This window comes from Cavia porcellus, unplaced genomic scaffold, assembly GCF_034190915.1.
Source record: "Cavia porcellus strain 051 isolate PalLab524CR breed Dunkin Hartley unplaced genomic scaffold, mCavPor4.1 scaffold_28, whole genome shotgun sequence".
Taxonomy (NCBI): Eukaryota; Metazoa; Chordata; class Mammalia; order Rodentia; family Caviidae; genus Cavia; species Cavia porcellus.
The window spans coordinates 43,945,728-43,960,646 of NW_026947511.1; the positions used below are offsets into that span (position 1 = coordinate 43,945,728).

Genomic DNA, 14,919 nt, shown 5'->3' on the forward strand with positions numbered 1-14,919 from the left:
CCTGTCCTAAAGAAATTTGCGAGTTGAATCTTCTCGTCAGTGTTTTTTTTTTTTTCTTAAATTTGGTTAGAAAAATAAAATATGGGAGTCTTCCTTTAAAAGTTAATGTCTCTTTAAAAAATCTACTTCTTATCAGACAGTGGAACCTGCCTGTAGTCTCAGCACCTCTGAGGCTGAGGTAGGGGCATCAGTTGAGCCCAGGAGTTGTGGGCTGCAGTGCGCCAGGCTGATGAGGTGTCTGCCCTGAGTGAGGTGAGGATCAGTTCAGTGACTCCGGTGCGGAACTTCTAGGGCGGGGACCACCAGCTTGCCTCAGGGGAGGAGTGTAGTGGCCCAGCTCCAGTGAGAAGAATGACGTTATGTAGCAAAATGTTATAAAGTCTCAGAATTTGTGAGATGTCAATAACGCCTAGCAACTTAAAGGTTAAAATTGCCTATAGCCAAAATAATAGTTATCAGATGTAGTTAATTGTCTACATTTTAAAAAATTGATTCCCTTTTCCCTGTTTAACATTTTCTGAGTATATTTTTACTCTAACATGATTAAGGATTATTATTGAAATTTCCTAGGGATTTGCCTTAAAAGGAGTCACAAAGGGAGTGTAATACTCTTAAAATTGAATAATATTTAGACATTAAAAATGAATAAATTAAAAACATACTTGTTATCATGGATGTATGCAGAAACTAATATTGAGGAAAAATTAATGAGACACGCAATACAATATTATATATAAATCTTAAAAGCTCGCATATAGTAATTAAAGTATAAATGCATGACCTACAAGGAAATATTCCAAATCCATGATAGCACTAAGTAGCTCCATGGTTTTACCAGTAATACATATGCATTATGTACAAGTGCAAATATAACAATAACAAATTTGGAAATTAGTTCGTGCTTGGTGAGGAGACAAATGACTACTTATGTCGTGTTTTCTGCACTTTGTTTTTAGTAATTTTAAAGTATGTGCATACTGTTTTTCTAAAAAGTCAGTCATGACCTAAGTATAGAAAACAGTCTACCTTTCAAAGTCTCTCATCTGGGCATTTCCGTTCTTGAATTTCTGATACATCTCTATTGAGACTTTTGGGGAAGAGAATGGCTGAAAATTCTTAAAACTATAAAAAGTTATTTTTGCACAAATAGTTTATTGAACATAATGCTTTATATGCTTGCATTTTTACTTTTTTTTCATTGTTCACCTATGATTGTGTCATCTGTTAAGGGACATTTTAGTGGTTGACACTGTTACAGAAAAGGTTTCAGTGACTATTCTTGTTATATGTACATCTTTTCTAAAAATTGTAATTCATATATGTTTTTAAATTTTGGTAAAATTTGTTTATCGTGAAACTCACCATTTTAACATTGCCTACGTGTGTATTTCAGTAATGTTAAGTACGTTCACATGGTTGTACAACTTATTTCCAGAGCTTTTTTCATCTTGCAGAATTGAAATCCTATACTCACAAAACAGTAGTTGCCTATTTTCTTCCCCTCATAACCCTGACATTCCACTTTATGTCTCCTTGACACAGTTTCACTACTCAGACCCCTTGTTTATGGACTTGGGCACTCTTTGTTTTTTGGTGACTGGTAATTTCACTTAATATGATGTCCTGAAAGTTTGTTGATATCATGGCCTCTGACAGAGTTTCTTCATTTTAGGGCTATCCAGCAGTCCATTGTATGTATACGCTGCATTTGTTCTTCCATTCATTTGACAGTGCACACTAGAGTTGCTTCTCTGGCCCTGACTTTTTTTTTTTTTTTTTTTTTTGTCTTTTTCCTTTTTATCAGTACTGGGGATTGAACCCACGACTGCCGGCTTGCAAGGCAGGCGCTTATGCCGCTGAGCTAAATCCCCAGCCCCGGACCTGACTTTTTAAAACTTTATTTTTATTTACTTTCAAAATATTTTGGTGCTTTGTTTTTCTTAAAACAATTTTCTTGTGTAGGAATTGCTTGTTTAAAGTAAAAGCAAAAAGAATACAAGGTACATTCATTATTTATACAGGCTTGATAGTTGTTTTATGTATTTGTATGCTTGTACATCCTCACCATCTTTCCATGACCTGTAAGCATAAGCTGATGACATTGTGCCCTTTATTCCTAAATATTTCAGGGTCTATTTACTTGAGAACAAGAACATTCTCTTAGTTACAGTACAGTGATCAGTATTCTAATACTAATACCGTTATCCATAGTCAGATTTTATAACATACGCCCATAATGCCCCTTTCACCCCCCACTCCTGGTTCATTTCTTATATTTAGCTGCTAAATTTCCTTAAGTCCCTTTAGTCTGGAATATTCCCTTAGTGCCTCTCCCCCACCCCGGCTGCCCCCCACCTTTCAGGCTAGCTCAGCTTCCTGAGTGCGTTGTTTTTCTTGACTTTGTTATTAGTGTGGAGTACAGGGTATTTTGTAGTGTGTTTCTCAATTTATATTTGATGTTTTTTTGTAGCTCAAGTTTTGTGTTTCAGAATAATGTCATGAAAGTGATATTGAGTCCCCAGTACATCATTATCAGGGGGCACGTGATTATGGTGGTATTCTCAGATCTCTACACTGTACAATTACTACAGTCCTGTCTAATTAACAAGGGATTTGTGGGAGATGTTTGAGACGATGTGAATGTCCTGTGCCTCATCAAAATTTCACCCACTAATCTTAGGACACATTGATAATTTTCTTTAACCACAATTTCTTCTGTTTATTAGTTCGTTTTCTATTGTAAGGAAGAGCTTTTTCTTGTCCATTTTTAATTATATTAGTATAAACCCACAAATTTTAGTTTTATTTAGTAAGTTCTAATCCATTCTTATTGCTATTATTGTCATTTTATTTCTGAATTACCCCATATTTGGCTGGTGGGAATCCTTTCCTTCTCCTTTATTATTATTATTATTTTTGTATATGCGTATCTTGGTATTTGTTTTCCTTAAAACATTTTTCTCAAATTGGAATTGCTGGCTAGAAAAGCAGGTTCAGGGCTAGGGATGCAGCTGAGCAGCAGCACAGTGCCTGCCTGGCAAGCTTAAAAAAGTGGTTCGTTTCAGATACTGTGTGGACTAAGCTAAAACATGCTTGTGGCCAGTGTGAGGGAGGAATAGCGTCCACCTTTAAACTGTGCATGCGCCTTGGTCATTACCAGCTTTCAGCTACTAGAAACATCTGCAAGCAAGGAGATGAAGCTAAAGGATGTTGTTTTTCTCTCAGTGCCATTCAAGACTAAAAGGTCACCACTATCCGAATGGCTGAGTCAATCATTAGGTGTATTTTAAACAATGTATGACAAATAACAAGTAAGAAAGACCTCTGTGGGGAAGTTAGGAACTGGCTCCCATGGCGGGGGCCATGTCTCTTGTAGGATGGGATATTTTTGTATGTTTCTCACTTAAACTCTTTACATGGCAATGAAGATGGCAGGAAAGGTTGGTTTCTTCCTTTCTCTCTGCCTCACTTTACTTCGTATATAAAGCATTGTATGAGATTACAGCTGTGACCTATAAGACATTTTTCACTGTGGTGCAATCTGCATATTTGTGTCTGTCTTGTAGGTACTCACAATGGAGAGCTTTAGGAGGCATAAATTAACTTGCAGTGCACTCTGATATTTTCCTTTTTGTTGCTCTAGAATACTGATGACACCTTTGACCCTGTTTTTAGATCAAAAACTTGTAGATAATTTCCAAAAACTCTTCAACTCAACTAGTTTGAGTATATTCTATGAAATAAGTCTGTGAAGAGAACACAATTCAAAGAAAAGCTTCTCATGTCTGGTTAGTTTTGCACAACTCAACAAAACCAACCTAATGAAAGTCCATTCCAAGTCTTTACTCTGTCCTCTGATGACAGTCACCACTAGTGTAACCCAGTTACGCTGTTTCCACCTTAGCTTTATTTCAGTGCTGCAGGTTGAATCCAAGTCCTAGAACGCAATAGGCAAAGAGCACTGCCCATGAGCTGTATCCCGTGGTCTGTATTTTCCTCTTAAGTGACATTCTTTGCACGTGTAACAACACACTCATTACTGTTTGTGGCACAGATACTTCATACGCATAGTGTTGATTTAAATAAAAGTTTTATTATTGGATTTCAGTTAGGTCAAAAGTGAAACTAAACAACACTCTTACCTATTTTTGGATTTGCAGAGTGGCATTTTTTCCTATCTGAACTGAGTAGTTAATATTCATTGTTTGGTGATCTTGCAGAAGAGCTTATGCTTCTGAGTACTAACGTTTGGTATTTTCTATTCTTTTGTTTTTGTTCTCTCCCAGCCCTCCTCCAGTATTGGAAATTGAATCCAGGACCTTTACATTGACACTGAGCAACATCTCCAGCAATTTTTTTTTTTTTTTTTTGAGACAATGTCTTGCAAAATTTCTAAATTACCCTGGCTAGGCTCAAACTTGTGAACCTCCCATCTAGGATATCTTTCATGCCTCAGCAGAAGACTTTACTGGAGAGAATAATTTTCCTTTTCAGTCTGAATTTTAATTTTTAGGGAGGAAGAAATATGGAATTTAACATCTAACAAACTGATAAATACAAAATTAAAAGAGAAATTGGGAATGTGCTACAGCCTTCTTGACATGCCAGCCCTTTTCCTTGAGTTTGTGCTGTTGTATAAGTGAAGTTATATGTCACTTTCATGAAACGGGAGCATTGAGGCTGGATATATTGAGGGGATGTTTTTTTCTCTTGATAAATAACATTTGAAGATTCAAAAGTAATTACTCTTCCTTTTCCTGAGCCAATCTTTCTAGATTTGTGTAAGGTATGCTGAGACAACAATAGACGGGTAAAGAGTAACTGAATTGTACTGCTTTTGTAATATTGTAACTAGTCTCCTAAGTATCCAGTGGTCATTTTTGTCCCTTACTTCGCAGTAGATCTTTAGATCTGTTATTTAGACTCAGCATGTCAGCTTAAAACCCACTTGTTTCTATTTAGTTGGTATTTTTTTTTTGCTTGCCTTCTTTGCCTCAAAATGTAAAATGAAAAAAAAAATATATAACTGTGGTATCTTTTAATAGAAATTCTAACATTAGTTCATATTTCTCCTTGCAGTCTTACTCTGAAAGACAAAATGAAAATCTATGTTTGGTCCCTTATATAGATATTTCAGTGAAATTTATTTATAATTTTATTAGTAATTTGATATACTTCTGGTAATTTCCTTTTTGTTTCACTTAAATGTAGATACAGATAAACCATAGACTAGTTCAAATGTTTGTGGTTATGAAATTCCCCACAGAAAAAGTGAGATTATGGTATTTTTATTTGGTTGTCAGTATGGCTTCCCCCAAAATAATAGTTTAGTTAAAAAATAGAACAATGGCTTTTTTTGTTTCGAATGAAGAAATCAGGAAAGGGAAAATTCAGATTGATTAACCAGGTAATGATAGAAGGACCTGGGCTATAGCTTAGCAGCACAAACACTGGCCTGCAGGTGTGAGGTCGTGAGTTTGATCCCCAGTATCAGAAAAAACAAAGGGCACATATAGAAATAAGGTGATGACAAGAGAATTTGAACATAGAAATTCATACCGTAAGCCTGCGTGTAGTCATTGCGATGGCACGGATTGAGAGCTGAGCTGGTGAGGGTTGGAAGTAGAGATGGAAATACAAACAGTGTCACCACAGATAGCCATCTTCTGAACTCTAAAGTAGATGGTGAGAGTAGTAAATAGTAATAGCCTTTCAACACACGTGTGCTTAACATGATTCTTACAGCAGTCCTCCTTAGAATCAGAGGGCCTCATCTGTGAAAGGCAAATACTAATGGAACAGAAATACATCTTGTTTCCCTTTTCCCTATTGGTCAGAATTAATGGTGAGCATCACTCTCAAACCTATTGCAAGGTTTAAATCCAGTAAATTGCCTAAAGTAGAAGTTGTAAAGGGTTTCAATTTGTAAGATCTCTTACTGGGCCAAGTAGGAGGAGAGATAGAATTGAACCTTATATGAATATTATCACTTAATTTGTTTAGGAATTTTATATGCCATCAGGTGTTTAAAAAATAATTTTAGATTGTTAAGTTTCACCTGTTCTTTTTTTTTTTTTTTTTTTTTTTTTTGTCTTTTTCGTTTTTATCAGTACCAGGGATCGAACTCATGACTGCCTGCTTGCAAGGCAGGCGCTTATGCCGCTGAGCTAAATCCCCAGTCCCTATTTCACCTGTTCTTGCAGGTAAAATAAAAAGCATATTCCAAATGAAAAAATATTTTAAAAATTTACTAGTTTAACAAAATTTCACTAGTCTTAAATGAAATTTAGATAAACTAGGTTGGATCATTTAACTAGATATGAGATACTTGGTTACTATGACTTTCCAATAACTGATTTTCTCTATTAGATGGGGAGCTATAAACATTTTAATTCATTGATTTAGTATCTTGTGTCCATATGAGAATCAAGAGTGAGCCTGAGGTAACAGTCAGTAAATGGTAAATAAAATCAACATAGCATGTCCTTGTTACTATGAAAACAAAGTTTTGAATTAGGATCAGATTACCTGGTATTTCATAAAGAGCAGGACCTTCATTATCTGGAAATCCCAGTTGTTTCAGATGAGACTTTATTGTCAGTAAAGTAGCATGTGCTTAATGTGGGTTCACTGCATTCATACACTGATTTTTAATAAGGCAACAAAGAATTTAATAAAACCTGATAGAAAGTTTAGATTATTTACCCAGTCCACACTTACTCCAGTAATCAACAGTTAAAACTCAAATACTGATCCAGTATTATAAAATCATTAGTAATGGCCATGTGTTTGACCAGTCTGATTTATTTTGGACCCTCGTGGTTTTCAGAATATAGTATCTATGTTCCTTTTGTAAAGGGAAATGCCTAATGCATATATAATACTGCATATAATTTAATAAGATTACTCAATTTGTAGACAGGATTTTGTGTGCACAAGTCATTAATTCAAGACTGTATTATATTTCCCACATAATGGTTGCATTTCCAGTGGAATAATAATTCTCTGTCTTCATCGTCCGGCTTGGCCATGTGACTTCTTTTAGCCAATAAAATGCAAATGAAAAGTTCTCATGCCACATAGAACCAGAAACCCGAAGGGCTATAATGTGGTTCTGTCTCTCTCCTTTCCCTCTGCCAGATACTAACAGTGTTCTAGTTAGGACTCTTCTTCATTGAGACTCCAAGAGATGAACACACTTGGGGCAGAGTTGCTATCTGTCTTCCTTGTGAAATACCAGTGGATCTCTAAAGTGAGCAAAAGCAACCATTGCTGTCATAAAGCCTCTAGATTGTAATGTTATTGGAGTTGTTTTTTTAAAAATACTTGATGTAAGAACCCTGGTTTAAGAATATCTGTGTTAGATCTAGGTGAGTTTTTTTTTTTTTTTTTTTGACATTTACTTGTCATTAAAATATATTGAATACTATTTTATGAGAGATACTTGTATTGTGCTCCATGCTGTATTAGTCAGGGTTTTACTGGTGAAAACCATTTATAGCACAAGATATACAAATTTATAAGGAATTACAAGATCATGATGGTCAGCCACAGAGTCGGAGGAGGAAGAGTGCAGAGTGTGTCTGCAAGCCCGCGGCCTAAGGATTCAGTCCAAGGTCTGGAGTTCACTGCAGTGCCCTTTGCAAGTGTGTACCAGCAGGCGATGGGTCTTTTCTGTGACGGAAGGCTGAGGAATCTATGCTGGAAGTCAGAAGGATCCAAGGCAGAAGCTAAAGAGTCCGTGCTAGAAGCCAGAAGAAACATCCAAGCCAAAGACAAGACTTGCAGCTCCTCTGAAGAGTGGAACCTCATTCGTCCTTCCCTTTTATACCATCCAGGAGGGTGGGTCTTCTAAATAAAGGCTACAGGGTAGAATTACTAAGCGGATTAGTTAAGTTTCTAAATGTTTCAAGTGACATGATCAACCACTACACATGCTTGTCATTATCCTAGACAATAAAGTTTAACAAATTTACAGATACGGAAATATAAATATGTTAAGTAATTTTTTTGTGATTGTATAACTTCTAAGTAGCTTAGGGAGGATTCAAACATAGGTCTGTCTGATTCTTTTTGTACTACCTTTATATTTTCTATTTGTTCTTTGCATCCATTTCACTTGTATTTGATGAATCATTTCCTTACTTGTGTGCATAACTAATAATGCAGTGTTCAAAACTTGTAATACTTCTGTCTTTCAGGGCAGAGGGGAGTACAGAGGGCTTAAGCCCAGGACCTTGCAATGAACTACAGCTCTGGCCTCTTTTTATTTTTTATTTTGATACAGGCTCTCACTAAATTGCACAGACAGGGCTCAAAGTTACAATCCTCCTGCTTTTAGTTTCCTAGAGCACTGGGTTACAGGTGTGTACCACTATGCCCAACTCTTCTGTCTCTGCTTATACATTCCCACTTGTTTGAACCACTGGTGGTACATACATGACTATTCCATTGAGCGACATGAGACAGTCATACTTATACCACTCGTGGTTGAAGCCCTTGGGAAAGTGATGTGTTAAAATTGGAGTCCCTGGCTGTGGTGAATGTGTTAAATCAGAAGTTTTACATTTTATTTCCTTTCGGGGCACAAATGTGTTGTGTTTCAAGGTTATTTAAGTCACCACTCATTAATGTGTTTGGCCAGCTAATTACACACATTTATGATCCCTCCCTGGTCCATAAAAACTTTTGGGTTTGTAATCCTTAGTATTGGTTTGTTTGTCACTGAAGCCAAGGGTTTAAGTGTATTTCTAGTCTGGTCATTTATTGTCTACCAGAAAAATTATTTTCACTGGCACAGTCTCAAGCTAACAATTTTTAAAATTATGTACAAGGAGGCATAAGGAAAGTAATGATCATAATTAATTCAAGACTTCGTAGATGCTAGGCATTAAAACTTTTAATATGTATTAACTACACAGTAACTTTATGCAATAAATGATTATTCACATTTTAGAGGCAAAACCTGAAGCAAGAGAAGTTAAATAACTTGTGCAAAGCCACATAATTATTAAGAAGAGTTAGGATTTGAATTTAGGAAATCTGGTTCCTTACTTGGAAGCACTGTATTTTATGACAGACTGTATGTAGACTGATTGTATATAAATTTTTCTCACCATTGTGGAATCATCTTATGTCTGTGGTTGATAGGTCTTAGGGAAGAACTATAAGTTTTTCTTGTAGTAGGTTATAACTTCCTATCACAGAGTTGTTGAGAAAAAAATTTTTTCTGGTACTTGACCAGGTCCTTTTGGGATTATGAATTAGATAAGCATTATGTAGTTTTCTATTACTTGGGTTCATTGGATATAATTAGCCCTATTCTTGTGAAAATCATGATTTTTTTCAACCATCCCCTGATATGCTTTAGTAGGTGTAATAAGAAAATGTTTAGTGAACCCATCACTTCGTCCTTTTAAAGTATTTTCTTTGAGCATGTTAAGCCAGTATGTGTTCTTGTTTTTCTCTGGAAAAGAGTGTGGTATTCCTAAAATACACCATGTTCATGTTGGATAATGCTTGAAAAATACTTCACACTGAACATTTCCTAAGTCCTATCTACAGGAAACTGTATCTAAGAAGAGAACACTGCCACTCTGAGAAATTCCCTGAAACAAATGCCGCAGCCAGCGTAGCTTTAGGACTTAAATGAAGGAAAATTCAAAGCTGGTGACCCTGGTGTGAGACGGTGAGACTGAGAACTGTTGGAAAAGGAAGGCAGGGAGGGCGCCTCCGCGCCTCCTGTCCAAGAGTGAAGACCCAGTTTCAAGGGATCACCAGACCCTGCTGTCTGCTACCCCACTGCCCTCTACCCCCCACATCTTGAAGATACAGTGTATCTCTTGTTTACATCACTTGTGCACCCTAAAATGAGAGGCTGATACCAACAGAACTAGAGAGAATTACAAAAACAGAGGGCTAAGCAGAGTGACCTGTTTTTTGTAATTTATTCCCAAAATGTTTTTCTAATTTTTCTACTCTTGTGTCATTGAACCATTTAAAGGCTTAGGTAGGGGCTGAAAAATCTTCCAGGCTCCTGCCTCTCACAGGTACGCTGCTGCTTAACCCTATGCCATTTGAGTGATTTGTGAATGACAGTAAAGACTATTGGCTTAGGACAGGTCTTTAAATGGTACCAAGAATCAGCTGTAAACAACAGACATTTTTAGGGGGATCCAACTTAGACCTTAACTCATGTTAGGCAGGCCCTCACTGATCTACATCCCTATCCCTACATCCCTATCCTTAAAAGTTTTGTTTTTAAGGTTTTAACTGGCCTATTTTATCAGCTTTGCATAGTTTTCACACAGTATACCTGTCCCTACCGGTGAGTTTTGATGTCTGAGCAGTATTTATGTGCAAATGCATTATCAAAAACACTTTTGGTTGCGATTACATTAATATCACAAATTTCATAAAATGTGTCAGGTTTTGAAAAATTGATACATTTTGTGGTTAGACTGAGGGAGGTAAATGCCTCTTCTGTGTGTGATTGTAGCATTAATGGATTGTTAGATGTTTGCTGTAGTGTTAACCATGTTAATTTATGCCCTGTAAATGAATATGAGATACTGTTACTGAGGAGAAATGGATAGTCTGCACAATAAATGCCTGACTTCACACAACTTTTTTGCTAGTTTATACTTAGAGCAGTCTCTCTTTTAAATGTGAAGGCTGTAGTGTATATAATTTTAGTGGTAAACCACATTTTAAAAATTTAAAGTTAAATACTGGTAAGTTTTGTCTAGTTTATGTATTCTTTTAGTGACTGTTTTTCCAAGAATCATTTGAGGACATGCTTTTACTGTAATATTATCTCTATTCTCAAATAGAAGTATGCAGCTTTGTGTTCTGAATTTAAGCACACTGGAAGTCACTTAAGAGCCCTTTTATGTCCTATCAAGACTGTTCACCCATCATGAGTAGTGAAGGCAAACTTTTTTTTTATGTATTTAAGGATGGTTTGTAAAATCTAAATATCTGCTCATTGATAAGGGATATTAATGTTTATGCTGTGTGTAGAAGTACTCTTGCTTCCTATAAATAAAGTTTATAGAAATTTAAAATCCACTAATGTCTAAAAAAAACTAATATTTTTAAACTACCAGTATCTAATAAATTCAGCAAATCTATATTGTGTATTATGTTGCAGGTATTTTGTTTGGGACTGGGATAGTGAATAGGCATTAATTCACACCAAAATATTAATATTAAGGTGATCTTCAGGACTTCCTTAAGATTATGTTGTGTTCATGTATGGTAGGGGTTACCAGCATGGACATCAAGGTGAAGTCTCCAACATGCCATGATCAAAGTACTCCCAGTTGTGAAGGGACAGGGAGCATTTGAGAAACCCAAAGCACCATAAACTTGCCGAAGCAGGGGCCAGCGAGCGGGAGCAATAAGATAGACAGTAGCCAGTAACAAGGAGAATTTCTGCCTTCCTAGCCTTGTTTAGGATTTTGGATCTGATTGTAAAGGCAATGGGAGATGATTCAAAGTTTACTTAGGGAAGTAATGTTATCAGAATTTGGATTTTACAAACTTTGCAGTAACTCATTGCTTTGTGGAGAATGGATTGGAGTGACCAGAAAAGCATATAGTACAGAGTATGATTAAGATGCTCTTGTGGGAATCTGACAGATGATGAAGCCTTAGACTACAGTGGAAATAGAGAAGTGGATGGGTTGAATGGAATCAGAAGGTATTTTAGGAGTAGTAAGTGACTTGGTTTTAGTGGTTTTCAGATACAGTGTTAAGGGAAGAGAGACTGTGGACTCAAGATGATTCTGACTTCAGCCTCTGGGTCAGTGTTGATGCTAGTAACATGACAAGAAGGGAGAAGAAAGTTCTATTTTAATTTTTTCTTTTTTGGTACTGGGAATTGAACTCAGAACCTTGTGCTTACTGGGCAGGTGCTTATGTTGCTGAGCTACTATCCCTGGCCCCTTACTTTAATTTTGAGATATTCTTCAAAGTACACAGATTGACAGGCACCAACAGGAAGCATAGACTATGTATGTATGTATGTATGTATGTATGTATGTATGTATGTATATAAGGTTTATGTATATAGGGTATATATTTTTAACTTACCTGACTGTATTGAAGAGTTTTCATGAAACAATGTCATTCAGTCTATGTATATGCTGTGAAGTCAATAAAAAAGTTGGTTTGGTCCCCCCACACCCCCTTGCCCCAAAAGTTGAGTTTTCCTTCTCCTCTCTCCTCTCTACCCTGCTCTCCCCCTCTCCCTTTTCCAAACCTCTTCTCTCTGGAAATTGAACTTAGGACCTGTTGCTTGCCAGTCAGGTGCTGTGTGGCTAAGCTATATCCCCAGCAAAAGTTGGGTTTTAAAAGACAAGTAATCATCATGAGGGAGGTGAGGGATAAGTGAGAATTTAAAAATGCTAGAAGAGATTATTTATAAAAAGAAGTTTAAATTAATCCACAGTTTTCCTCAAGGAAATGTAAGTTTAAATAGTAACCAAGTCCATTGGTTCTTGCTAACTGTTATTTAAACTAATTTGTTCTTGCTGAAACTATTAACTCAGATTAACGTCCACCTACTAAAATTTTATTAAGATTTTAATCAGAAGGCTAAAACTATATTTTCTGAATTGGCTGGCTGTTGTTAATGGCTTTATGGCTCTTTAAGACACCTAAGTTTAAAAAAAAAGACACAAGTTTAGGGATGGCAAGGGGAATTGGATGCTGTGCAACTGTAGAAATCGAAACGTGTACTTGCCAGTGAAGGCTGTAACCTGTTTCGGACATACATTGAGAAAGAGAAAGGAGGAAGAGTACAGAACCTTATTCTGTAAAAGGAGAGTTTATATAGTGTCTGGCACGAGTCAAGCTTTTGAGATGAAGAAAATGAATTTTTGTTTGTAGGTGGGTTGAGAAACAAAACCACTGACAGCCTTTTCCTTTTTACTTTAATTGATTGTTTGAAATATGAAGTATTTTACAGCGTGGGATATTAAATTCAAAGTAGTGCCTGATAAAATCAGGGTTTGAACACTGGGGATGGGAATGTGGGAACTGGCAAAGTACCCGCTCCTGGACACAAGCTGGGAAGGGGTTGTTTCCGTGGCGCCGGCTGCAGTGGGAGGAACACAGGCACTGAGTCAAAGTAACCTGGTCTCAACCCCGCTGCTCCGCAGCTCGTTCAGGTTCCCAGCCTGGCCGCAGCCACAGTCCTCTGTTGAGCCTTAGCAGTTCTACTGCCCTGTTGATTCTGAGTTTAAATAACAAAACGAATTTAAAATCCCCGGCAGTATGTCTGCCTCATGGTAGATACTTAACTTCTTAGCTCCTCATTCATCTCTCATTTGATTTTTTTTTATGGCCAGCTTTTAGAGTCCATCATAATCACATAGAAGCCTTATTGTGAGCCAGATCATCTTAGTGAGTTGGATCAAGTGAAGTGGCACATAAAATAGTTTGTGAAAGATTTAAAGTAACAGTTGATACTTTTAAATGCAATCCTGTGATAGTTTTTTGTTTTTTTTTTTTTAACAAGGAAACATCTGGCTGCTTCTTTATTCATCCAGTTAATATTTATTGGCTATTTATTGTGTTAGGTCTTGTATAACATGGGAGACCAAGTAATGGACAGATGATCCTTATACAGTACACCATAGTTGGTGTTGGGCTATGGGAAATCACAGGGTGTTGTGCAAAGAGAGTTTGACATTGTGTATCAGTGTTTTAAAAATGTGTGTCCTCTCTTAGCAGTTGATCCGCGTCTAGGAATATAACTAGGAAAGCTCAGTAAAGTATTGCTTATGTTAATGAAAAATTAGTAATTGAAAATGTATTACAATAGTGAATTGTTTAATTGATACATCAGTAAATTGGTATATTACATATCTATCAGTGCTCATACATCTGTATCATATATTTTCCCTTAGGAGAATACGTTACCAGAAAGGGTTAAAGTGAAGACAGTTTATTTTGAAAACACTTAGTTGAGGAAAACCCCTGAAATCCTTTCCAAATTACTTCTGTGTATTCTGTTTTGAAAGAAATCATTCTGAAAGATACATTATTGTCATCATCTGTAAGAAGATAGGAATGTGAGCTAATAAGCATCTTGCCAAATCCAGTATTACATCTGAGAGATAAACAGGCACACTGCAGGCACAGTTTTGAAGAGCGACTAGCCAGGGTGTAGCTCCAGAGAGGCAGCTGTCAGAGAGTGGGACTTGGCAGCAGGAAGGCAGGGCTCTTTCATGGTACTCGCAATCTTTTGAGCTACTTTTTGTAGTAAGATTACTCTGTGGAAAGTCGTCCTGAGAACAGTGGTGGAGACAAGGTGCAGTGAGAACTGGGCAGCCTTTCTGCACTGGCCTTCAGGTTAGGCAGCACCCTTGGGCTACTTTCTGTCTCGTGAAAACCTCTCATTTCTCGTTACTAAAGGATTTGTGAGTAACATTGTTGAGAAATTATTTTTCTTCCCAGCTGATAGTAGTCTTATTACAGGTTTTTGCTTAGGTTTTACAAACAGTAGTTTAGGAAAATCTTTATTCATCTAAAGCTCTCAAACTCACAACTTTATACAAAGGTTTACACATTTGGGTATACCATTAGCAGCATTAATTTATAAAGACGGACAGTTACTCCTGTTTTTTCTCATGTATTCACGTAAAGTGAATGTTCTTAGAGAGTTCTAGTTTTCTCATTTCTATGAGAATTGTACCAGAAAGAAGTGAGCAGACTGTCACTGTGTCTGGATCAGATAGAGGGGCTATTTTTGGACCTTTCTCTTTCAGCTTTTCAGTGTACCGTACAGAGAGACAGTCTCTCTGCCTCATGTTTTGTTCACTTCTTCACATGTAGTATAAATCTATACCCCTTTTGTCTCTGGAACAGACTTCTGGGATCCTCTGTCCATCCTTCCACCCTCTCTTCTTG

The 14,919-nt window shown here is 36.8% G+C and overlaps 1 protein-coding gene across 2 annotated transcripts in view; it reads left to right on the top strand.

The window, feature by feature from the left end:
* The window catches only part of Zfand3 (zinc finger AN1-type containing 3), a 275,896-nt gene that overhangs the window by 181,005 nt on the left and 79,972 nt on the right, over positions 1-14,919 (top strand). The window lies entirely within an intron of this gene.